Below are 25,686 nucleotides of genomic sequence, written 5' to 3' on the forward strand. Positions count from 1 at the left end.
GCACTTTAATATTACGTTAAGAACAATGCTTGTTTCTGGTACATGGTGACATAAAATAATACATTAATAAAAAAAAAATCCTTAAAAATTTTCACATTCACTTGTGAATGTTAACACGTGATTATATTAATGGAATCATAGTGACCAAATGCTATGACCATATAAATAACACCTTGATGAAATTCAGAAGAATCAATAAAGCTAATTAAAATTGAATCACCTTCGATCCATGCATGATCATGAAGTATCACACCTCAACTGTTTCAATTTCTGAATATTGCATCACTGATTTTTTTTTGTTTAGAATTCAGCATAAGTACAAAGGATAAAAGCCCTACAATAGGGAGATTCCGTACTTCTTAGGCGTTTGACATGACTGTGAGATTGGAAGTTCTCTTTGGCGGCTCATTCAGTTCTTAACTCAGCAGTTAGAGGATGAATAAGAGGACGAATGCACCCTGGCTCTTTCTGTGGAACCATTTTTCTTGGAGGAAAAAATTTCTTGACCGAACAAAATGACTATCCGGACTTTGGCTTTTCAATAAATTTAAGACACAGTCAGAGATATTATTGAGATTTGGTAGCTTCTGTTAAAACTCTAAATTCTAATTAAAAAAAAAAAAGCAAAAGTATAGACTTTCTGTAAAGGAACACCATAATTGCAGGATCTACAGCATACATGTTTTACTTTTTAACCTTTAGCACTTACTTTAGTTGTCAAAAGGGCATATGGCATTTTCATCTTACTCAAGATCCACTAGGCATTTTACCTACTCCTACCTCCTCATTCCCAACAGTGATGCTAAAGTGACTTAGTATTAGAAAAAAAACTGGATAAAACGCAAACACGTTAGCTGAACAGCGTAAAGCGATCTACCAGCATAACAAAAGAGCACAAACAGCAATGCTCATTTTCTGAAGAAAGGAAAGTGACAATAAAATACAAAATAAACGAGTATAAAATGGCTTGACTGAAATGCAGAAATAAAAACGATAATAAATCTACCATATATGCATAATGTATAAAATGAGCATATGTATGACCGCGCCAAGTCGAATTTGGAAAATGACCGCAGAGACAAGTTCTTGTAAACAATAGAGGGAGTTCTCACATTATCATCTCCCCATAATTAGCGGACCAGGTTCAAGCCACAGGGAGCCTTTGCAGGAATCACCAATAATAATTCCTGTGTAAGTGTGCACGAGCGCGCGTGTGCGCATTTATGTGTAGGTGGCCGTAGGCTACTCAGAACGTTGGGCACCGGGAAAAAATATCACAAAATTTCTGGAAGATCATTTCCAGATTCTAGGCAACAAACACACACAAATATATGTATGTATATATATATATATATATATATATATATATATATATATATATATATATATATATATATATATATATATATATTGTATATTATCATATTTATCATAATATCTGAGTGTAGATGAGGACAAGATTATGAAAGAGTACCTATATATAGGTACTCTAATGATAAACATAGGGACCAAGTGCAGCCATAAGATTTAAGCATGTACTTATACGCACATGCACGCACTTTTTACACACACACATATATGAATATATATATATATATATATATATATGTATATATATATATATATATATATATATATATATATATATATATATAATGTATGTGTTTACATATAACAATATATGCATATGGTAAACCAATATACCACGGCAATTCATAGATGAATTCCCATACATTTCAATTTATTTTCCTTCAAACTAGTTTTAAAACGAGTAATCTTGAAGAGAACAATTAGTCTGTAAAAAAAAAAAAAAAAAAAATACAGACTGATATCACTTCAGAGTAATGATGCATTTCAGTTTAAAAAATGCTATATTAGTGCACACAAACCCATGTGCACACGCTCACAAAAACTCACACAGAGGGACGATTCTCGCTAAAACCAATACGAAAGGGGAAGATATTTCTTCGAACAAAAGACCGCTGATGCACAAACGAACACTTGTGCACACTTGGCTGATCTCAAATGAACATCGGTGGAAGCGGTCTAACATTGCCTTTAAATCACACACTGGTGGAGGCAGCAGGATCCTTGGATCTCTCCCCTCCCCTTCCCCCATCGGTATGAAGGGGAGGCCAGATTCATACAAAAAGGGTTGGGAATGTCTCAGCTATTATGTGCATTTGAACTTGAGTGCATTCAGAGATGAACAAACATAAGATAGTCCCTTCTTTTCCTAATACCTATTATGACTGCGATTACTTGTTTACATACACGCGTATTTCTATACACATATTCGAGTACCGTTGAGTTTGGGTGGATTTATATGATGTCTATACATGCATACCCAAACGCTTTTTCTTAATGTGACAAGTTTAAATGTTATTAACGTATTTGAACAGTCATGCGTTCTTTATGTACCCTATATATGCAAGTTTACATAATATTAGATGTAAACATACATTTGCACGTGCGTTCATAAAATCCACTCTAACAATGAACCATAGAACATTGCAATACAGTACCCTTTCGTTCACAAGACAAATACTAATATTTTCCTCCTCAACATTACATACATATGGGTGTAAAAATCATATACACATTCAGGAAGAATTTCAACTCAACACATTCTAAATACTTTCCAGTGGTGTCATCCATCTTGTTTTTATGTTAGCCATCCCTTCAACATCCATTACCTAACCCATAGCCAACGTTGACTCATCTTTTATCCTTTCATCCATCTCTCACTCACCCAACTTCTGGCCCCTGCAGAGATGGCTTATGCCTCCCCACGGAGCTATAAATGGTCGGTGGTCTAAATTGTTTTCTTCTTCTTCTCTCTCTCTCTCTCTCTCTCTCTCTCTCTCTCTCTCTCTCTCTCTCTCTCTCTCTCTCTCTCTCATTTAACGGTAACTATGGGTAATAGGTCAGTCAAGGCACCAGCCACCCATTGAGATACTATAGCTAGAGTTATTAGATCCTTTGACTGGCCAGATACTACTACATTGGCTCCTTCTCTGGTTACGGTTCAGTTTTCCTTTGCCTACTCATACACCAAGCAGTCTGGCCTATTCATTATACATTCTCCTCTTTCTTTATACACCTTACATCACTAATATAAACGAAAAGTTCTTCTTCATTAATTCAAGGGGTTAACTACTACAATGTAATTGTTCAGTGGCTATTTTCCACTTGGTAAGGGTAGAAGAGACTCTTTACCTATAGTAAGCAGCTCTTCTAAGAGAAGGACACTCCACAATCAAACCATTGTTCTCTAGTCTTGGGTAGTGCCATAGCCTCTGTACCAAGGTCTTCCACTGTCTTGGGTTAGAGTTCTCTTGCTTGAGGGTACACTCAGGCACACTATTCTATGTTTCCTTTTACTCATTGGGCTATTTTCCCTATTGGAGCCCTTAGGCGTACATCATCCTTCTTTTCCAACTATGGTTATAGCTTAGCTAATAATAATAATAATAATAATAATAATAATAATGATGATGATGATGATGATGATGATGATGATGATGATGATAATAACAATAACAATAACTACTACCAAAAACCTCTTCATGAACTGATCATGTTTACACTCACTGGTCATACTCGACATTATGAAAAAAATATCCAGCCTCCAAATATTGAGAGAGAGAGAGAGAGAGAGAGAGAGGAGAGAGAGAGAGAGAGAGAGGAGAGAGAGAGAGAGAGAGAGAGAGAGAGAGAGAGAGAGAATTTTCAGATATCAATATTGCAATTCATTGAAATATGCAGGCATCATTCAACATCTAATTACTCTCTGCTATTCTGTACCGACAATTTATCTTTTAATGAGAGACAAATATATGTAGTTTCCTAAAAACATGAAACCGAGTTCTTTTCATCCATCTTTACTTGTCGCTCTGTTTTTATCTATATAACCTATTATCTTTCATCTATTACCCTCGTACTTAGATGCAACCTTGAATTATGAGAATGCCCTCATCGAGTAAGTTTAAAAAATAACTTATACTATCGTATTGTAAAGCTACTTAGGATTCTTAAGCGATACAACTCGTGTAATCTGTGTGAGAGTGCTAGTCATTATCCTACTTTATAAAATCCTTTCTGGCACTTCACAATGTGTTTGCAACCAGTACAATCACACCTCATATGTTCTTTTTCAGTTTCAAAAGGTCATGAAAACCTACATTTTCAATGTAAGTCTAGCATTAACTCCTATATTTCAAAATGATTGACTGCGTATCCCATGTATTGGTTAACCTGGACCAGAAGAGATAATTTTAGTCTCCCACCAATGGGCCCTATTCAGGGCTCTGAGCAAGGATTTCTTAGGTGATGCTAGACATTATCTAATTACATACACCAAAGATTTTGGAGAACATATACAGGCATCTACCAACCGGATAATCACTTACAAGCTATTTACGCTACACCTAACAGAAAATTCATAATTACAAAATGGGGTTAAACATTCAGTATGTATCATCCATTTTTAAAAGCTGAAGTTCCTGTCCAGAGCTCAATGTACTGATTAATTACTTAATTTGACAGTTTCAAAGATGTGAAAATCTATAAATATTCAAAATGAAAATAAAATCTATTATTTCATTGAGATGAGGGCAAATAACTCCTCGAAGACATTGAATTGGATATCAACACTACATTACTCATACTAATCTTATGGAACAAAGACTCCTCAATACTAAGATTTGTATAACAAGGGAAACTTAAGAGACCATCCAGTTATACATGAACATCTGTTTTAACATGTTGAAAATTACTGTATGTAAGTTGCTGAAAAAAAGGAAGCAATTTTATATTAATTTCAAAACTGCAAATCTCCAAAGTAATTCTATATGATGCACATTCGAGATGCAAATTAATGAGATTATTGCTTTAACGATTAAAACTTAAATGTTTAACTCTGATTTCTAGGATTTTGAAACAGTACAGACGTGTACACCTCGGAATATTCAAGATAGAAATCTAAGATCTGATATATTAAAGAGGAAGCCATCTATTTTCAAATGTCTCACTTTTAGTTCCCCAAAATATATGTTTTATTAAGCTTACGACAAAGAATAATCTGGAATAGTGTTCAGTGTATATTTGATAGGTATGAAGAACAATATTACACATATTACGCTTGTTGCTACTTAATCTACATTGTTTCAGTAAACTAAAATATATACAGTATAATACGTTCCTGTCAATCTAAGAATAAAATGTAAATAGAGACTGGTCACTGAATATACGTCAAACTTTTTAAAGCATCTTATGCCTCAAAAAATGTTTACATAAGGACATTTAGTAAAGCGCATAACCTTAAAAAAAGAAAAAAAAAACTTTGAAATCCCGTAAAGAAGGAAAATGAGGAGAGTGATAAAAAAGAAAAACTCTAATCATATTTCCAAAGTGTCACAATAGGCACTTCATCATAGTTTACACCCTACGCAGGCTACCATGTGTCCCCCATTGCCACCACGAATAAACCAAATTTTATTTTCTTTATGGTCCCCTTTTCGAACCCTGATCATCAGACCCTTCATCCCAAAATTCACCATAAGTCCCTTTATACTCCAAAGGACCGCCACGCATCATCCCCATCATCACTCCCACCTCTCACCTATTGTTCCCTTTCCTCTCAAGTTGAACACCATCTGCGTAGCCCATCTACAACTACTGGTGGTAGATAGATCGACTGACTTCGCTTACTCCTCACATATATTTCAGATTTCGGATTTTATATTGTTTACATACATGCATGTAAGTCTGGCAAAGCGATATAATTATGTAGGCTTCGAAGTTATCTTCATAGAAAAGTATGTACGTATGTGTATACATTGTATATGAATATATATAGTATATATATATATATATATATATATATATATATATATATATATGTGTGTGTGTGTGTGTGTGTGTATGTGTGTGTATGTGTGTGTGTATAAATGTGTGTGCATTTGCTTGTTTATCTACGATTGGCCTGTTTTTTATAACTAACTTTATTATCGACAGATTATCGTAAGACTTTCCTACGAAAAAAAAAACGGGGTTTTCCTTTCCAATTTTCCCACCATCTTATCCCCTATTCTTCTCACCTTTTACCTTTGCTCCCTTTATTCTGTCCAGGAAAATAGTCGTAAGGAGCGAATATATGCCTGTCTCCCTCTGGTGTCGCATCACCTGATAATTAGGAACCATCGTTGGATAAAATGTACCAAAACCGGGACATCTGACTCTCAAGGGAGTCGGGTGGTAAGCTTAATAGCTGTTGGAGTTTGCTGGCGATGACATCAACCAGAGATATTTGATCTCTTCAAAATGCTCATCACCGTGACCCTAAAAGAAGTAGCAGGAGGAGAAGGAGGAGGAGGAGGAGGAGGAGGAGGGGAAAGCCAGGTGATCTTATTTAGTTTCTACCCTACACCAAAACACAGCATGTGTGTGTATGTGTGTGTGTGTGTGCACGAGTGCACACATTTGGGTCGAATTACCCCCTCTCCACCAAGGACACAAAGAACTTCGTGGAGTAAATGAAGCTTTAGTTAATGAAACAAAATTGCACTTAAAATTCCTATTATCAAAGTTTGTTTACGATTTTATGACGATATGTATTTTAAATTTATAAAACGTTAAAGTAGTTAAAATGCATAAAACACAAGCAAAAGGATTAATCATAAAAAAACTGACAGAAACAACAACAACAACAACAACAACAACAATAATAATAATAATAATAATAATAATAATAATAATAATAATAATAAAGAATCTAACAATTTTTTTGTATGAGCTTCACTTGAACTACAACTTGAAAATAATGTTAAGGAATAATTTCATAAATAAACAAAAACAAACTATCCGACAAAAAAAATTCTCTTTCTCTCTCTCCTGAGAGAGAGAGAGAGAGAGAGAGAGAGAGAGAGAGAGAGAGAGAGAGAGAGAGAGAGAGAGAGATGTATGTAAACGTTTATGTGAATCTCAATGTGCCTGGTAGTCAAGGCATCAGCCAAGAGCTGAGAGAATACCTCCATAGAATTATAGGGTCATTTATGGACTGGCCAAACAGTTTGATGTTAAATCCTTTTCTAAATCAAAATTTTGCTTAAAAATTTTCCTTTCTTTACACACCCAGCAACGCTACGAATAATATCCCTCACACTCACGTATGCAGCTACTGTAACTATTCAGTGGTTATTTGCTCGCAATAAAGATAGAATAGATTCTAGCTATGGTAAGAAGCTTTTCTTGAAAAACCGTCCGAAATCAGTGACACTATATTATTGTTTTCCACTCTCTTAGGTTAGAGTTCTTTTCCTTAAGGGTAATCGCAAGAACACTTTTCTGTCAATTTAATTTTCTTATACTGTGTATACTTTTTTTTAAATGGTGTGTTATCAGGATTAATAGAAGGGATGATGATGCCTAATGGTTTATCAAGAGGTTGTACCTTTTTTTCATCTTCGATTTCCATTTTCATTACAATCTTACTAGGCTTATTATCATAGTTATCATTTATCTATTTCTCACTTAGAGTCAATGGTATAGAGAATGTATGATTTTCATGATGGAAGCGACGCATGTGAAGTATGTAGAAAGGATAGTGACAGGTTTGGTATAAAAGTGAGACTGTGACCAGGGTATGTTATGACTTCAAGGCTGTTCAACATCCTTATGGATGGAGTGATGTGATAAGCCAGAGAAAGGACGACAGTGGATGTAAGAGAGAAGTTGTGGGATTAGAAAAGGAGTTCTGAATGCTAAGAGGAATGTTTGATGTTTAAAGATCACTTATGAACGTCAGAGGCAAGGGGCAATGACATTGCCCTAGCAAGCAGGACAATATTCTTGAGACTGACCATATATACTGTATATATATATATATATATATATATATATATATATATATATATATATATATATATATATATATATATATAGCTAAGACCAGGGAGGGCCAGGCAATGGCTGCTAGAAGACTCAGCAAGTAGACAAATAGGCTCCCCCAGAACCTCCCATCCTTAACTCACAAGGATGGTGAGGTTGTAGTAACTAAAGGAACTAACGAGTTTGAGGGGGACTCGAACCACAGATTGGCGATCACCAGGCAGGGACGTTATCAATAAGCTACCGCAATCCTAAACCGATGATACTGAGCTGATTGAGGACCGCCGGGAGGAACGGCTTTTAGTATGAATGGTGGAAGATTGGAAGTGATTGATTCATTTATGCATCTTAAGATTAAAGATAACTGATGATGATTAGATGAGAGGAAAGGCGAGTCACTGAATAGGATAAGCAGTAAAGTTAGCTGGATATGAGATGTGAAAATTAAGACAGGAATGTATGAAGGGATACTTGGAAAATCTTCTTCATGGAAGTCAAGTATGGAAGTTGACTACAAATGAAACAAAAAGGTGGAAGTTGCCGCGATGATCTTTTTGCATGATATATGGGGTGTATGGAAAATAAATAGGGTGAAAATGGGAAGAATTGCAAAGGTGGTAAAACAGTAGTAATGGTGAAAAGATGGATTAGAGTATCTTGAGGTACTTCGTTTATAAGGAATGAACTTCAGACAACAGGTTGGGGAAACTTGTATGATTTAGAAGTGGTGGGAGATAGGAGGAGACGAAGGCTTCGTAAGCACTGGACAAATGCCGGAAAAGATGTATTACAAAGGAAAGGGCATTGATATCTCCTGCGAGGGTTGAGTGATGCAACGTATGTGGTGGGAGGGTTCGACGTCCTGCTAATAAGCCTTCCGGGTAGATAGATGAAGCGAGTAATGATATGGGAGTTTTAACAGTTAGAAGATGAATGTGGGATTGACTACTTGTATTGTTCTTCTTTTAAAGGGAAACAAACTTAATATCAATAAAATACTATATACACACATATATATATATATATATATATATATATATATATATATATATATATATATACTGTATATATATATATATATATATATATATATATATATATATACATATATATATACATATATATATATATATATATATATATATATATATATATATACTGTATATATATAAATATATATACATATATATATATATATATATACATATATATATATATATATATATATATATATATATATGTGTGTGTGTGTGTGTGTATGTATGTGTATGTGTTTGTGTGCGTCTAATGTAGTATTTAATAAACTGAAAAGCCTATTGGTGATAAGAGGAAAACCATATAACTCCGAAAGAAAGACGGCAATAGGTTTAGCTATGCCATAAAACTCTCCCAAATCCGCACCTTCTCATTAAAAGATTAGCCGTAGAGTCGTAAATTTAAATATCTTTTAGTGAATTATGCTCGCTTTATCAAAACCTCATATTTTTGCGCGCTTGCGATCAGTAAGGGGAAAGTGCTCGTTTCTGGAGAAAATATCATTATGCAAAAGTTCCCGCGACCATTTTTGGATGGGCTAATTTCGAAAATGTACCCAGCATTATTCGACCGCTGCCCATAAACATGTACTGATTAGTTATTATTCCAAAAGGGACTTCAAGATTTTTCAAAACAATATTTTGTAAAAGTTTAATCGTGTACATCTAAAGAAAAATATAGAAACCAAATATTTTCATGAAATAAATTCTTCAAAAAAACTTTTACGGAAGTATTTAGAATGGTTGATAAAAAGTATATGAAGCGATATCTATTCTTTGGTAATAAAGGAAAGTCTTATCGATCCCCGTAAAGAATGGAAAAGTGAATGAGTAATATAAGAGCTCTGGTCTATCATTACATCCAAAAAGAATCCAGGACTCCTAATGTAGTTTGTGAAAGCATCCTTTTAGAAAACAAGCCAACCCTTAGCAACGTCTGTCAGTCAGTTCATGGAGAAAACTGATCAATAAAACAATCTACGTTAGGTTAATATGTAACCAATCTACGTTAGGTTAATATGTAACCAATCTACGTTAGGTTAATATGTAACCAATCTACGTTAGGTCAATATGTAACCAATCTATTTTGCCTTAGAATAAAAATGTCGTTTTATCCTGGTGTAGAGAAATTAAAGAAACATCAATTAACGCCAATCTTTGTTTGCAACTTCTAAATAAGAACTTAAACTTATACACGTTTTCCTGCAAAAAGACATTTTTTTTTTTAGATTGATAACATGGGTAAACATAAACCATCCAATAAGTCCTGTATGAACAGATTAGGGCTATTCAAACAATCTTCATAGATTCCTAGCAAATATATACAAATTTGAAAAACAAGATTAATACAGTTATCTAAAATAGCCTGATTACTTCGGTAAAAGTTAGTTATAGTTCAAAGGGACTGGCACTATTGGGTCTGCTCACAGGTACTCTGGTTTTTGATTGATGCTACATATCACATGCGAATAAAGAAACATTCACTTACTTAATACCTTTTGAAAAAAACGGCATATGAAATCATATTCCAAAGAATAGTCAATATCTTGACATTTTACCATTGGTTTTAAATAAGGAAAAATCATGCAAAAAGGTATGACTGTATAATACTTTGTTCTACTATACATTAGGTATTGGTAATATGAGTATATAGCTTTGATAGCTTTTTACATGTTGCCTCCAAAACCGTTGATGCAGCTATGATCCTGAATTACCGTACAAAATGTTCTAACGTCATCCACATTTTGTGGTGATGAAATACTTAAATCAAGATATACTAATCTTGGGAAGGTACTGCGTTGACTAAACAAGTTTCATCAGAAAAATAATATGATTTCTGTATGTGACCTTCATCATTACTTTTCAGAAGTTTTAATGAATATACTTAACAGACCTTATGTGACCTCAGAGCATACTTATAATAACAATTAGTCTCTTGAGTCTTTGGATAACCATATTCTTTTAGGTTTTAGAATAGAACAAACGACATAACCGCTGTGAAATCTTACTTTTCTCCTTTTCCCACTATACTACAACAATCGAAGACTGCAGAGGACCATTCTATGAAATTAAGATTCGTAAACTTACCAGAAATAAGGACAAAGACAAACAGATCTGACTATTATCTTTAAAAAAAATGGACAATATTACTTACTGAAGCTGGTCCCGAATAAGACTTTCCTTTAATGAACTTTTCACACATACCTGTATGGAAAAACAAAGTAATTAACAATCAACATAAGATCAAATTAATCTTCACTAAAATATATAGTGAAACAAGAAATACACAATTACCATTAAAACTACAATCATAAAGAAATAACAGTCAATATTATCTTATCTAACTGGTAAGATCATCTAATATAAATGACGACTACTGAAATCATAAAGAATTGCAATGAATTTAAAATGTATCCTGATGTAAAAAACAATATAATAATAATAATAATAATAATAATAATAATAATAATAATAATAATAATAATAATAATAATAAATAATAATGGTAATAATAATAATAATAATCATAATAATAAGTATTATTATAATAAAATGTCAAAATTGTTCCTTCACGCAGCCCGTATCCTTAACCGATAAAAATCCATTCGAATGTTCCACATCACGGTCCTCACTGTTTTACAATACCGTGTCCCACATGCACTTTGAAAATTTCAATGAGCAAAATTCAAGAGAGGGTTTTCTCCTAGTATCCAAGTTTACATAATTTTCTCCTAAAACCTTAATGTAAGGCCTGAAATTAACTACACCTACCTTGGATGAAAAATTGAAAATGTCCAAAGGAAAGAATTGGTGCCCAACATAGAAACAAGATTAAAGAAATTAAGTAAAACGATAGGAAGGAGAAAATCTAAAGATAGGACAGCGGAGAATATATATATATATATATATATATATATATATATATATATATATATATATATATATATATATATATATATAACTGTGTAACGTATGAACATTTTTGAATTATGACTGAGCCTTAGTATATAAATACAAGGACGCATCGTCCACAGGGCGTCATTCTTTCTGTCTTTCATTCATTTTAAATTATTATTTCGGGTTATAACAATATAAATTCATTTAAGTTCCAGAAACTATCTTTCATGCCATCTTCCTTTTATCATAATGAAAAATCAATAAACAAACAGATTTATTCTCTTGCATACCCATACTTCCGGTTCTAATGCATGATACCCATGAAAATTGTCAAATCCAATTGAATCTTCTATGCACAAGTTGCCACGTAGTGAATTTATGCTGCATTGCATTCAGCAATTGATTTGTTATGGCGGATATGATTCTTCTCGATATTCAGCACATCAATAAACTACAGACGCAATATCTTATTCATAAATGAATATACAAAACGAAAAATTATTCTCAAATAAAAGGAATGTATATATACAATATATATATATATATATATATATATATATATATATATATATATTTATATATTTATATATATATATACATATATATATACATATATATATATATATATATATATATTGCTATCAATATCTAATAATACCCAAATGTATCCTGATGTAAAAACAATATAATAATAATAATAATAATAATAATAATAATAATAATAATTAATAATAATGGTAATAATAATAATAATAATAATAATAATAATAATAATGGTAATTATTATCAAATAAAAGGAATGTATATATACAATATATATATATATATGTATATATATATATATATATATATATATATATATATATATATATTATATATATATATATATATATATATATATATATATGCTATCAATATCTAATAATACCCAAATTTCATTCATTCTGGGACATTTATACATAAGTAAAATAAAGTATCTCAAATATATACAAAAAGAACTTCTTTATATAATCACACGTAATTGTCTGTTGTGGAATATATATGGATATATTATAAAAGAAAAAAAAAAATTTCTTGATAACATGTGGCTCTTACCAAGGACATCTATTATAAATGCAATTTCATGTCGGTTGATAAAAAGTGCAACCTAACCATTGGTGTTAGAAATGCTTGTGGCAGAGGCTAAGAATACACTGTCCCAACTGAAGATCGCCAATTGAGTAGGAAATTCCATGCCGAGGAGAAGTACCCTTAATTGACAAAAGTCTTTGTCATGAGGTAAAATATCAGAGTAATCATTCATACATACATATATATACACACACACACACATATATATATATATACAGTATATATATATATATATATATATATATATATATATATATATATATATATATATATATATATACAGTATATATATATACATATATATATATATATATATATATATATATATATATATATGTGTGTGTGTGTGTGTGTGTGTGTGTGCGTAAAAATCACAGGAAAACGTGATGCTCAGATGCAGAAGAACCACAGGGAAAATGAAAATACGAGATATACGATTAAGTCCTGACTAGTTTCGTGATACTTCTTCAAGTATCACGAAACTAGTCAGGACTTAATCGTATATTTCGTATTTTCATTTTCCCCGTGGTTCTTCTGCATATATATATACATATATATATATATATATATATATATATATATATATATTATATATATATATATATATATATATATATGTGTGTGTGTGTGTGTGTGTGTGTGTGTGTGTGTGCGCGCGCGCATTTGGATCTATATTTTGATTAATGAGTCTAAGAGTAAAGTGAGCAGACAGTGCAACTATTATCATTCCATACCACAGATATGATAAATATGTATGACAATATGAGGAAGCTTGCAATGAAGGAAAATGAATTATTCCCCTCATCTAAAAGCAATAACAGAACTTAGTGATAATAATAATGCCAATATTCATAACTAAGTTGGATAATGATAACAACCATATGTTTCAATGATACTAAATGGTCCCTATTACAGGTAAATCATTAAAACTTTGGTTAGAAAAGCTGAACGGACAAACCTTATTACTAAAAGTCAACATAATTCATGGCACGAGAAACAGCAAAAAGGGTGAGAGTAAGTCTTGCGCCTTATAAGATTTATTTCTACCATCAAAACAAACCTCATACATGAAACAAATTATGGGCTCCATTTAAAATAAGACAAAGAATTTATTATGAACCTTATGAATTATAAATAAGGGAAGCCAAGAGATGGGATTCTACAGGTGGAGAGGAAGAATGGAAAGACTTGGCAGGAGGGAATGGAAGGGTAGAAGGCTATGCTGAAGGAGACCGAGGGGCTTTATCTCCAGATCTTCTCCGGAGGCCATCCACAGAGTAAAGGAGCTCTCTCTCTCTCTCTCTCTCTCTCTCTCTCTCTCTCTCTCTCTCTCTCTCTCTCTCTCTCTCTCTCTTCTCATACACACACGCGCGTACCAAAGGAACATTCCACTTTGTAGACTTCCCTAAGGTCACTCACTTTTCCAACATAACTGACGACAACAATAATCAGATTATGTATAAGGACAATTCCAAGCATGATGCATGCTAGCACACACACAAATTTTTTATGGGTCCTAACAAAGTTCAGTCATACAAAAGTTTGAACAGAAAAAAATCTAGTGTAGGTTTGGAGTACTTCCTTGTAAGGCACACATACGCTTGCACACACACACACACACACACACACACACATATATATATATATATATTTATATAAATTCCAATTCCTACCCTACACTGGGATCGAACTCTAACTCTTTAAAAGAAAGGTGATTGATAGCTATATAACCTTTCAATTGGAGACTATGGCTTGATACCGATGTGGGGTTAAAATTTATTTCTATTGAACATGATAGTATGGATTTTAACCCTACATACATCCATACCTACACTTTATATATGCATACATACACACACACATATATATATATATATATATATATATATATATATATATATATATACTGTATATATATAAATATATAAATATATATATATATATATATATATACATATATATACACATATATATATATATATATATATATATATATATATATATATACATATCTATATATATATATATATATATATATATATATAATTCTATATGAGAGAAAGAGAGAGAGAAATGTGCTTGATTGGTTTAACCAGGCAGCTTTACTGGTAAGCTGCAGACTTCAGTGTTATGCAATAACATGACAATGACACGAGAGAGAGAGAGAGAGGGGAGAGAGAGAGAGAGAGAGAGAGAGAGAGAGAGAGAGAGAGAGAGAGAGAGAGAGAGAGAGAGAGAGAGAACGCTGTAATATGCAAATTACTAGAACATGCTTACCTTAAGATCTTAGCCGGGTTAAATGTACACACGGTATAACGATTATAAAGCATCACAGGATATGTTTTGATATAGATGGACACGTCATATATGCAAGGTATCACTATAAACTATGATGGTATTGAAAAGAAAAAACTATTTTTTTTATTAGAGAGAGAGAGAGAGAGAGAGAGAGAGAGAGAGAGAGAGAGAGAGAGAGAGAGAGAGAGAGAGAGAGAGAGAGAGAGAGAGAGAGTAAATTCGAATTTAAGATGTAGTTTCCAAACGTGCCATTTTCGGTTCCTTTGGTTAATTTTTCGAGATTGATGTTCTTTTTAAATACAGCTTATATTCTCTCTCTCTCTCTCTCTCTCTCTCTCTCTCTCTCTCTCTCTCTCTCTCTCTCTCTCTCTCTCTCTCTCTCTCTCTCTCCAGTGTATTGGTATACAGTAATTTATATCGGATGAAAATCTTAAAATTCTCGTACATCGTTATTTTTGAAGTATGGTTCTAGAATTCCGGGAAAAATATTTTAGTATGAATTTCCTTCCGAGGAAAAAACAATTCTAAAATATTTATTCGAAAAGACATTCAAATATGCCTACAGTTTTCTTCACAACACAAATTAAGGTCGCCTAAAAAAAATAAATAATCCACTAACACTAACAAAACTCGTCTTGAATTTAAAACTATGTCTGAGTTTTTGGTAGCCCTTGACCTCGGCTAGGCAGCTTGATCTCCAACACACCATTATCGACTGTCTCCTTGTAAATTTCTCTCTCTCTCTCTCTCTCTCTCTCTCTCTCTCTCTCTCTCTCTCTCTCTCTCTCTCTCTCTCTCTCTCTCTCTCTCTCCTATTCACATTAACCACAAACAAATCCATATTGACTTACATTATTTCAAGTGAAATGACATGTACGAGGGTTTAAAGAAGTCATAGTCTATCTTCCTTAAAAACTTTGGTTGTATTCAAACTTTACGTAAAGGCTGACAAAATAACGCGCACAACTAATAAAAGTGGACTTGCCTTCTCTCGTCAACTTGTGAGTCATAGAGGTGTTGGTGATACTCATGATTGTCAGAATATTACTTTGAGGTTGTATTCCAGCTGTGTCTAGGTTGTAGAATGATCTTCCCAATCAGCCAGTTGAATCGGTGGAACATCAGAAGTTCAGCCGCGATTTTTTTATGTTTACCAGGCTGACATAAGTCTATATTCTCAGTTTATATATGTCGGATCTAATTTAACATTAGTGCTAATCTCAAGACATCCTATATTCATTACTTCTCATATAGTTTAAGTATTTCCTCTCCTCACTGGGGTGGGCTATTTTTCCTGCTGGAGCCCTTGGGCTTATACTGTAGCATCCTGCTTTTCCTGAGGTGGGGTCAGGGACTGGGTCAGTCATATGAAGAGAATAAGAAGAAGTTTGGAAAGAAGTGAAGAGAGTAAGGAAGGCTGGCGCAAGAATTGAAGAGACAGTGAAAGATGGAAATGGAAGGTTGTTAAAAGGAGAGGAGGCAAGGAAAAGGTGGGCGGAATATTTTGAAAGTTTGCTGAATGTTGAGGATAATAGGGAGGCAGATATAATTGCTGTTCCAGGTCTTGAGGTGCCAGTGATGGGAGATGAGAATGAGAGAGAGATTACAATTGAGGAAGTGAGGAGAGCACTAGATGAAACGAGAGTAGGAAAAGCATCTGGTATGGATGGTGTGAAAGCCGAGATGTTGAAGGAAGGGGGTGTGACTGTACTTGAATGGTTGGCGAGATTGTTTAATATGTGTTTTGTGTTGTCAATGGTACCAGTAGATTGGGTTTGTGCGTGTATTGTACCACTATATAAGGGTAAGGGAGATGTGCATGAGTGTTGTAATTCAAGAGGTATTAGTTTGTTGAGTGTAGTTGGAAAAGTGTATGGTAGAGTAATGATTAATAGGATTAAGGATAAAACAGAGAATGCAATCTTGGAAGTACAGGGTGGTTTTAGAAGAGGTAGGGGTTGTATGAATCAGATTTTTACAGTTAGGCAGATATGCGAGAAATATTTAGCAAAAGGTAAGGAGGTGAATGTTGCGTTTATGGATCTGGAGAAAGCGTATGATAGAGTTGATAGGGAAGGAATGTGGAATGTGATGAGGTTATATGGAGTTGGTGGAAGGTTGTTGCAAGCAGTGAAAAGTTTCTACAAAGGTAGTGAAGCATGTGTTAGAATAGGAAATGAAGTGAGCGATTGGTTTCCGGTGAGAGTGGGGCTGAGACAGGGATGTGTGATGTCGCCGTGGTTGTTTAACTTGTATGTTGATGGAGTGGTGAGAGAGGTGAATGCTCGAGTGCTTGGACGAGGATTAAAACTGGTAGACGAAAATGATCATGAATGGGAGGTAAATCAGTTGTTGTTTGCGGATGATACTGTACTGGTAGCAGACACAGAAGAGAAGCTTGACCGACTAGTGACAGAATTTGGAAGGGTGTGTGAGAGAAGGAAGTTGAGAGTTAATGTGGGTAAGAGTAAGGTTATGAGATGTACGAGAAGGGAAGGTGGTGCAAGGTTGAATGTCATGTTGAATGGAGAGTTACTTGAGGAGGTGGATCAGTTTAAGTACTTGGGGTCTGTGGTTGCAGCAAATGGTGGAGTGGAAGCAGATGTACGTCAGAGAGTGAATGAAGGTTGCAAAGTGTTGGGGGCAGTTAAGGGAGTAGTAAAAAATAGAGGGTTGGGCATGAATGTAAAGAGAGTTCTATATGAGAAAGTGATTGTACCAACTGTGATGTATGGATCGGAGTTGTGGGGAATGAAAGTGATGGAGAGACAGAAATTGAATGTGTTTGAGATGAAGTGTCTAAGGAGTATGGCTGGTGTATCTCGAGTAGATAGGGTTAGGAACGAAGTGGTGAGGGTGAGAACGGGTGTAAGAAATGAGTTAGAGGCTAGAGTGGATATGAATGTGTTGAGGTGGTTTGGCCATGTTGAGAGAATGGAAAATGGCTGTCTGCTAAAGAAGGTGATGAATGCAAGAGTTGATGGGAGAAGTACAAGAGGAAGGCCAAGGTTTGGGTGGATGGATGGTGTGAAGAAAGCTCTGGGTGATAGGAGGATAGATGTGAGAGAGGCAAGAGAGCCTGCTAGAAATAGGAATGAATGGCGAGCGATTGTGACGCAGTTCCGGTAGGCCCTGCTGCTTCCTCCGGTGCCTTAAATGACCGCGGAGGTAGCAGCAGTAGGGGATTCAGCATTATGAATCTTCATCTGTGGTGGATAATGTGGGAGGTTGGGCTGTGGCACCCTAGCAGTACCAGCTGAACTCGGCTGAGTCCCTGGTTAGGCTGGAGGAACGTAGAGAGTAGTCCCCTTTTTGTTTTGTTTCTTTGTTGATGTCGGCTACCCCCCAAAATTGGGGGAAGTGCCTTTGGTATATGGATGGATCCTGCTTTTCCAGCTAGGGTTGTAGCTTAGCTGATAATAATAATGATAATCTGGAGATAGTAATGATAATAATAACCAGGCGATAATAATAATAATAATAATAATAATAATAATAATAATAATAATAATAATAATAATCTGGAGAGGAACCAACCTTAATTGAACAGATTAACTCAAGTCACGATTTCTTCCTTTGGGTCGTAAGAGATGTAGGCACCAGCAGTAATGGGCACTTAGAGTAACAACGGTTTATAAATTCAATTAATCTCACCCCCCTCAATTAAGAATAATAATTCTTTTACTTTCCTAATTTTCTGGAGACACTAGTCAGAAAAATAATTTCCTTTAAAATAAAGTAATTAATTTGTACCAGAAACAATAATGTACTAGTCAAAATTACCTTCACTTTTACTGAGTTAGACAGTAGAGACGAAGGATGATCACACATACATACACATATATATATATATATATATATATATATATATATATATATATATATATATATATATATATATATATATATATATATATATCAATAGAAAAGAGTGGTTCTTTCAATCTCAGTTGATGTACAGCCAGGTTTTTATCTTTGCAGTGTGTACATCAGAAGAGACATTTTCCTTCCGTAGCCATTAAATAGATTTTGTTTTTGTTCTCCATGCCTCTTCCTTTGTCTATATATGGATACGTAAATAATATACTCTCCAACAAATTCGTAGATACTTGCTTAACGGGAGAACACTATAATTGAATAGAACTGTATATGAGATAATTTTAATCTTGATAATTCCACACCACATTGAGGAAAAATCCCCCTTGTCAGTTGTCCACATCAATGTACCTTCCTGTAGCAAATATAGACGACAAACTGATGATTACTCAACACTCAACACTATCTTACTTCTTTTGTGTTCCTACTTTTTGTAAGTCAACAGACTTCGTATTGCTTCGTTCGATGACTTTCTTCTTTCACTTATAACTTGTAGTTGGCACCTTTATTTTGTTTCCCTCTTTTTGTTTAACAAAAGCGCTATTCTATCTGCACCCCTTGCGTTTTTCTATTTGCTTAGAACTTTCAAATAAGAGAATTATGTTGCTTTACAATGTACATATAAACATTAGGAGATAAATTAATTTCTTTTCCTCAGCAATTCGTAAATAAGTTGATTCCTGAATTTACTTATGATAAGTACCCTGAAACTTTTGTCTTCAATCTAAACAATGGAATGAATTTTCTAACCTCATCCTTCAATTGATAAACTCAAAGACTGTCCTCATTCATAATAATGTAATGGATGAATATCTCTATTCATTCTTAGAATTCTTATCAAATTGTTGCATAGTATAATATCTTGATAAGTTACTGGCAAACTTACAAACTCTATTGGGACAGCGTTGGTCTCTCCCCAAAACATTCTTTGAGTAAAAATTTAATTCTCTCCCATGAAGAAATATACAGTACCAAAAGAAAGGTATTCCTAAATTTCTAAATAACTGAGAGTTCTTTAGCTAACTGTTAGAAATAGGCAAAGCAAAATAACCAAGCAATAAATCTAGTTATTTGATATCCTGCGTTTCACAACCAGTATCGTCTGGTACGAGACAAGCTTGTCTTAATAAACTTATATATTCCTATAGCTATACGGTGATATAAAACTCTACAAAATGTACAATCACAACCTTGAAGATTAATATGAAAATACTTCATGAAGAATTTCTTCACATATACATTTATGTATGTATCTTTGTGTTTGTATGAGTTTTCAACCTTGCAATGTTCATCACCCTCCCTCTCCCCACTAGAAGAGCCACTGAACCCATTAAGGGCATACCTCGAGGCACTTTTGGCAACCTTTGTATGAAGAAGCGGCGTGAACTCTTCTCGTACTTTACTGATGCTTATCGTGCATCGACATCCCCAAGATCACTTGGCTTGTACCAGCTATACGATAATTACTACGAACAACAAAACCTGCAGTAAAATTTACATGTCCGGTACCAAGGAAATGTGAAGACTAGAATAAATACAAAACAATAATCACTGCATTCCATTACAATTTTGGATAACTCGATACGTATATCTTACGATTATTATAGTCTCAAATGCCATAAAAGCTTGATACGATTATTAATGAAAGGAGAATTTCTAGATGATTCTAGTTGAAGATAAGACAACAGCAAATACGTCAGTGCAAACTTCTTTAAGCGATTGCATACACTATGTGCGTTTCAATTTAATGCTCGAATATAATCCAAATGTATACATATATACACACGTGTATGAATCTAATATTGGCATATCAATAACATTTGTGGTTAAATATTCTCTCTCTCTCTCTCTCTCTCTCTCTCTCTCTCTCTCTCTCTCTGATTACCAGATAAAAGATTATAAATCTATAAGCTGAAAGGCACAAGAGATATATTTAACGTCTTCCCATATGATAAGCATAAAAAAAGATAATTGGGGTGAGGGGTTATACCTAACGGTTTTGTTGGGTATCTATCGTCATAATATACAGTGCCAATTTTGGCGGGGGTCTAAGAAGAAGAAGAAGAAGAAGACGAAGAAGAAGAAGAAGAAGAAGAAGAAGAAGACGAAGAAGAAGAAGAAGAAGAAGAAGAAGAAGAAGAAGAAGAAGACGAAGAAGAAGAAGAAGAAGAAGAAGAAGAAGAAGAAGAGAGAGAGAGAGAGAGAGAAGAGAGAGAGAGAGAGAGAGAGCAGAAAGAGAGAGAGACTCACGGTTTCAGATGTTGTTTTTTTTAAATCAAAGTATAATTGTATTCTATTGTTTTAAAGACAAAATATCTCTCTCTCTCTCTCTCTCTCCTCTCTCTCTCTCTCTCTCTCTCTCATACATACACACACACCCACACACACACACACACACACACACACATATATATATATATATAATATATGTGTGTGTGTGCGCGTGTGTGTGTGTGTGTGAGGTGCGTATGGTATATGAGTGTGCGTATGTATGCATACACACACATATATATATGTACGTATGTATGTATATATATATATATATATATATATATATGAATTTAAATTACGGCATATATCATACTCAGCTAATTTCACAATGACTCAAGAATGACATTTAGCGACCTTTCTTACAAGGCCATATATAACAGAATCAGTTCCTAAAGGCTTCTTCATGGTAATAATAATAATAATAATAATAATAATAATGATAATAATAATAATAATAATAATAATAATAATAAAGGAGAGGCTTTTCTTTTCTATCAATGAATACTTTTAGTTTACTCATGACTTTCCTACTTTGTCTTTACTTATCGTTTTCACGAGCAATCTCCTGCTCTGTTTTCTATATTCATTTTGTAATTTTACTGTATTTCCCGTTTCTTTAGTTAAATAAAAGAATGGTAGCATTTTAAATTCATTGAACATTTTTTTCATTATGAAAAATAAATAGAGCCACATACATTTTGTAATTCCATAAATACACAAACACCTGGTATATAAGAACCTACCAGAAAACGGATATTTTCAATCCTCATGAGACATCACATGAGTGAGTAACCTCTTGGTAATGATTTAATCCAGAAAAACGATGGAATAATTGTTAAATAATTACTTTTAAAATTATCTATAAATATAATAGCTTTTTTCAAAAAAAAAAAAAAAAAACAACAACGTTCTACATTTTATAGTACAACAGTCGGAATCTTTAGCGTAAACTGTCAGTAGCTTACTTCTATTAATAAAATGTCGTTGAACAAGAAATTTATCCTAAATAGTTTAGAATTTTAAAAATAAGATCATGAAATTGTTCTTCACCCCTAGAATCGAGAGAGAGAGAGAGAGAGAGAGAGAGGAGAGAGAGAGAGAGAGAGAGAGGCGTATCATTATCAAGTAACTAATAACTTTAACATACTTCATTATTTCTACCCTCAACTGCACCATAATACAAAAATGGCAAAGTTCCATGTCGGTATGCTTCAAAATATAGTCTATGGGAAGTGCACACAAGGTTTTCACCGAGAGACCGTGGTGACTACAACTCTACACTGAAAAACTATCAAATTTCTCCCACCCAATTTACATAATAGCTGAACTATTCTCCATTATATTTGTAGAATTGTTATGGGCATGCAATTCTTAGGTCGTATGGGAATTAAAATGATTCCAGAATAATACACAGAAAGTATCTTCTGTTAAGAAGATTATGAATACATTGTTTCACAAAAATCACAACAAAGTATTGACGCTAACAGTCTAATAACCTTTTCTTGTTCATGCTCAAAAATAATAGGACAACAATGGAGTTCTTGACTACACGGAAAGCAATAGAGAGGTAATGAAAATAGCAGAAAGAGACTCAAACTTAACAGCAAATGGATGGTAGATGACCTTATAAGTGTTACGTAGCCTCAAGAGACGAGAGGAATAAAACCGAAAGACCTGAAAAAATCGTACCAAAATAGATGTTGTAGAAAAAAAAGAGAAAGATAAGCTGCATTGCGGCGAAGAGATGATCAAATGGAATGCCTTTGATTCATTCAGTGTAACCAACGAGGAAATCAAAAGAGGAAGGCCACACACACACAAACACACACACACACACACACACACACACAGTGAGAGTATCACTACGACCAGTGGCAGAGAAGCTTCAATAGCAGATACAGAATTCACCCAATTGTTTTGGACTATTTACTAACCTGGATAAAAAAAAAATACTTCAAGACGTGCTAGAAAATCCTGGACTTACAAAATAATGACATTATTGATGAGTTCAATCATATTATTATCAGAAAAGGGAAATAATCCTCAACAAATAACGCTAAACATGATTTAATTACAGCATTTACATAACAAAGCCCCAACATTTACATAATTTTTTTATGGAATGAGTTATAGTGATGTTAAAAATAATATTTAAATCTAACAAACGTAAAATACAAAGAAAAGTTGTATTTATATATCATTAACAATAATGAAACAGATAACAAAATGGATCGAAAAGCACTATCAAAAAATTCGTAAAGATATAATTAAAGTGTCATTATCACATGTAAATAACATAACACCTGTAACTAACATTACAATTTCTTATTACTATTGTAAATCAATTATTCTTATGCAAATGCTCTTTTTCATAGCTAATCTTACACACACACACACACACAGCATAGAGATGATATATATATATATATATATATACATATATATGAATATATATATAAATATATATATAAATATAAATATATATACATATATATGAATATATATATAAATATATATATATATATATAATATATATTCATATATATATACATATATATACATATATATATATATATATATATAATTAAAACTAACATAAAAACCCTTAACAACGTTAGATATATATATATATATATATATATTCAAATAAGCCATATATATTTTTGATACATTAATGTCTGGATTCTCTTAACGACCTCGGGATCAGAGCCCCAGGCGAAATCACACAAAGACAAGAGCTTGTGTCCGGCCGGGAATCGAACCCTGGTCGGCAAGCTTGTATAGACAGTGACTAAACCACTTCGTGGCGGGAATCGAACCCTGGTCGGCAAGCTTGTATAGACAGTGACTAAACCACTTCGTGGTCAAGTGGTTTAGTCACATGTCTATACAAGCTTGCCGACCAGGGTTCGATTCCCGGCCGGACACAAGCTCTTGTCTTTGTGCGATTTCGCCTGGGGCTCTGATCCCGAGGTCGTTAAGAGAATCCAGACATTAATGTATCAAAAATATATATGGCTTATTTGAATATGAAAAAACACGTCTAAATGTGCAAAATTTATCATATATATATATATATATATATATATAGATAGAGAGAGAGAGAGAGGGAGAGAGGGAGAGAGAGAGAGAGAGAGAGAGAGAGAGAGAGAGAGAGAGAATCGTCCCAAAATATTCCTGTACGAGTATGACAGTGATGAATCTTATCGTCCTGCGTATTGGCTACTGAGAGAGCACAGGTGTGCCATTATACATCACGCCAAATACCCATGACATGCGATGCTTCCACGGCTGCATGCAATCAACATGCAGAAATGCTATGTTTTTGGTCACCTGTATGTTTGTGTGTGGACGTTACTTAGGTAACATGTAATCATTAGGTACAGACGATGACAAGAACTTATTTGACAAAATAAAAGTCAAATATTTTGTAAATTTTATGAATAAATTCATAAACAATATAAATATAAATAAAAATCCTCCAATAATACTAATGAATTTTGTATCCTATCCACCAATATATTGAAAAAGGCATTATTAGTAAATTGAGCCAGCTGTTATTCAAGTATTTAGCCTACAGAAAGAGTTAGTATTTCCAACATGAATCATATATCAATGTCGTTATAACACACAAGATAACGCTCTAAATTTTATCAGATCATAGACAAACTTTAATTAAAAAAGTATTAGTTAACGTAATTTAGAAAAAAAAAAAAAAAAAAAAAAAACTTTGAATTTTTCAATAACCTTTTCAGAGTATATTTGAGAATAATAGAAAATAACCCCCTTGAACAGTAATTCATAATCACACGGATTTTACAGAAATAAGGAACAATTAGCATAAAAAAATGTAACAATAGATATAAATAAAACCCATACAGATCTTCATACATCGATAGCTTGGAAACCATTTCTACTCGTAACCCATTGCACCAAGAGTCGTACAACAGATAGCCACCCATGGACAACTAAGAGAGAGAGAGAGAGAGAGAGAGAGAGAGAGAGAGAGAGAGAGAGAGATGTATCAATGAAATACACCTGAACACAGCTAAACAAGGATTTTTTACAAACCTATTACTAATGAAGTTCCAATTCCTATCTTATCATAAAGATTTTCCTAAGAACAAGTACTAGTCGATGAGTAGGGTCCTTCGAAAATAAATAAACGAATAATAATAATAATAATATTAATAATAATAATAATAATAATAATAATAATACTAGAAGGCATTTTAAAAAGAACATAATTCATATTAGACACCAAAATGTTAATATGACACCATACCAA

The 25,686-nt window shown here is 33.5% G+C and overlaps 1 protein-coding gene across 3 annotated transcripts in view; it reads right to left on the reverse strand.

Moving 5' to 3' along the window:
• Window positions 1-25,686, reverse strand: part of Egfr (epidermal growth factor receptor) — a 633,396-nt gene that overhangs the window by 130,659 nt on the left and 477,051 nt on the right. The window contains exon 1 of one of the 3 annotated variants that reach the window (XM_068363795.1): window positions 1,918-2,070. The exons of 1 other annotated variant lie outside the window; for it this stretch is intronic. The gene's annotated coding sequence lies outside the window, so the exon portion shown is untranslated. Of the gene's footprint in view, window positions 1-1,917; window positions 2,071-25,686 lie in introns of those variants that run through there. One more of the 3 variants, XM_068363796.1, reaches the window with a different exon arrangement.

The sequence above is a fragment of the Palaemon carinicauda genome, chromosome 40 (genome assembly GCF_036898095.1).
Source record: "Palaemon carinicauda isolate YSFRI2023 chromosome 40, ASM3689809v2, whole genome shotgun sequence".
NCBI classification, from domain to species: Eukaryota; Metazoa; Arthropoda; class Malacostraca; order Decapoda; family Palaemonidae; genus Palaemon; species Palaemon carinicauda.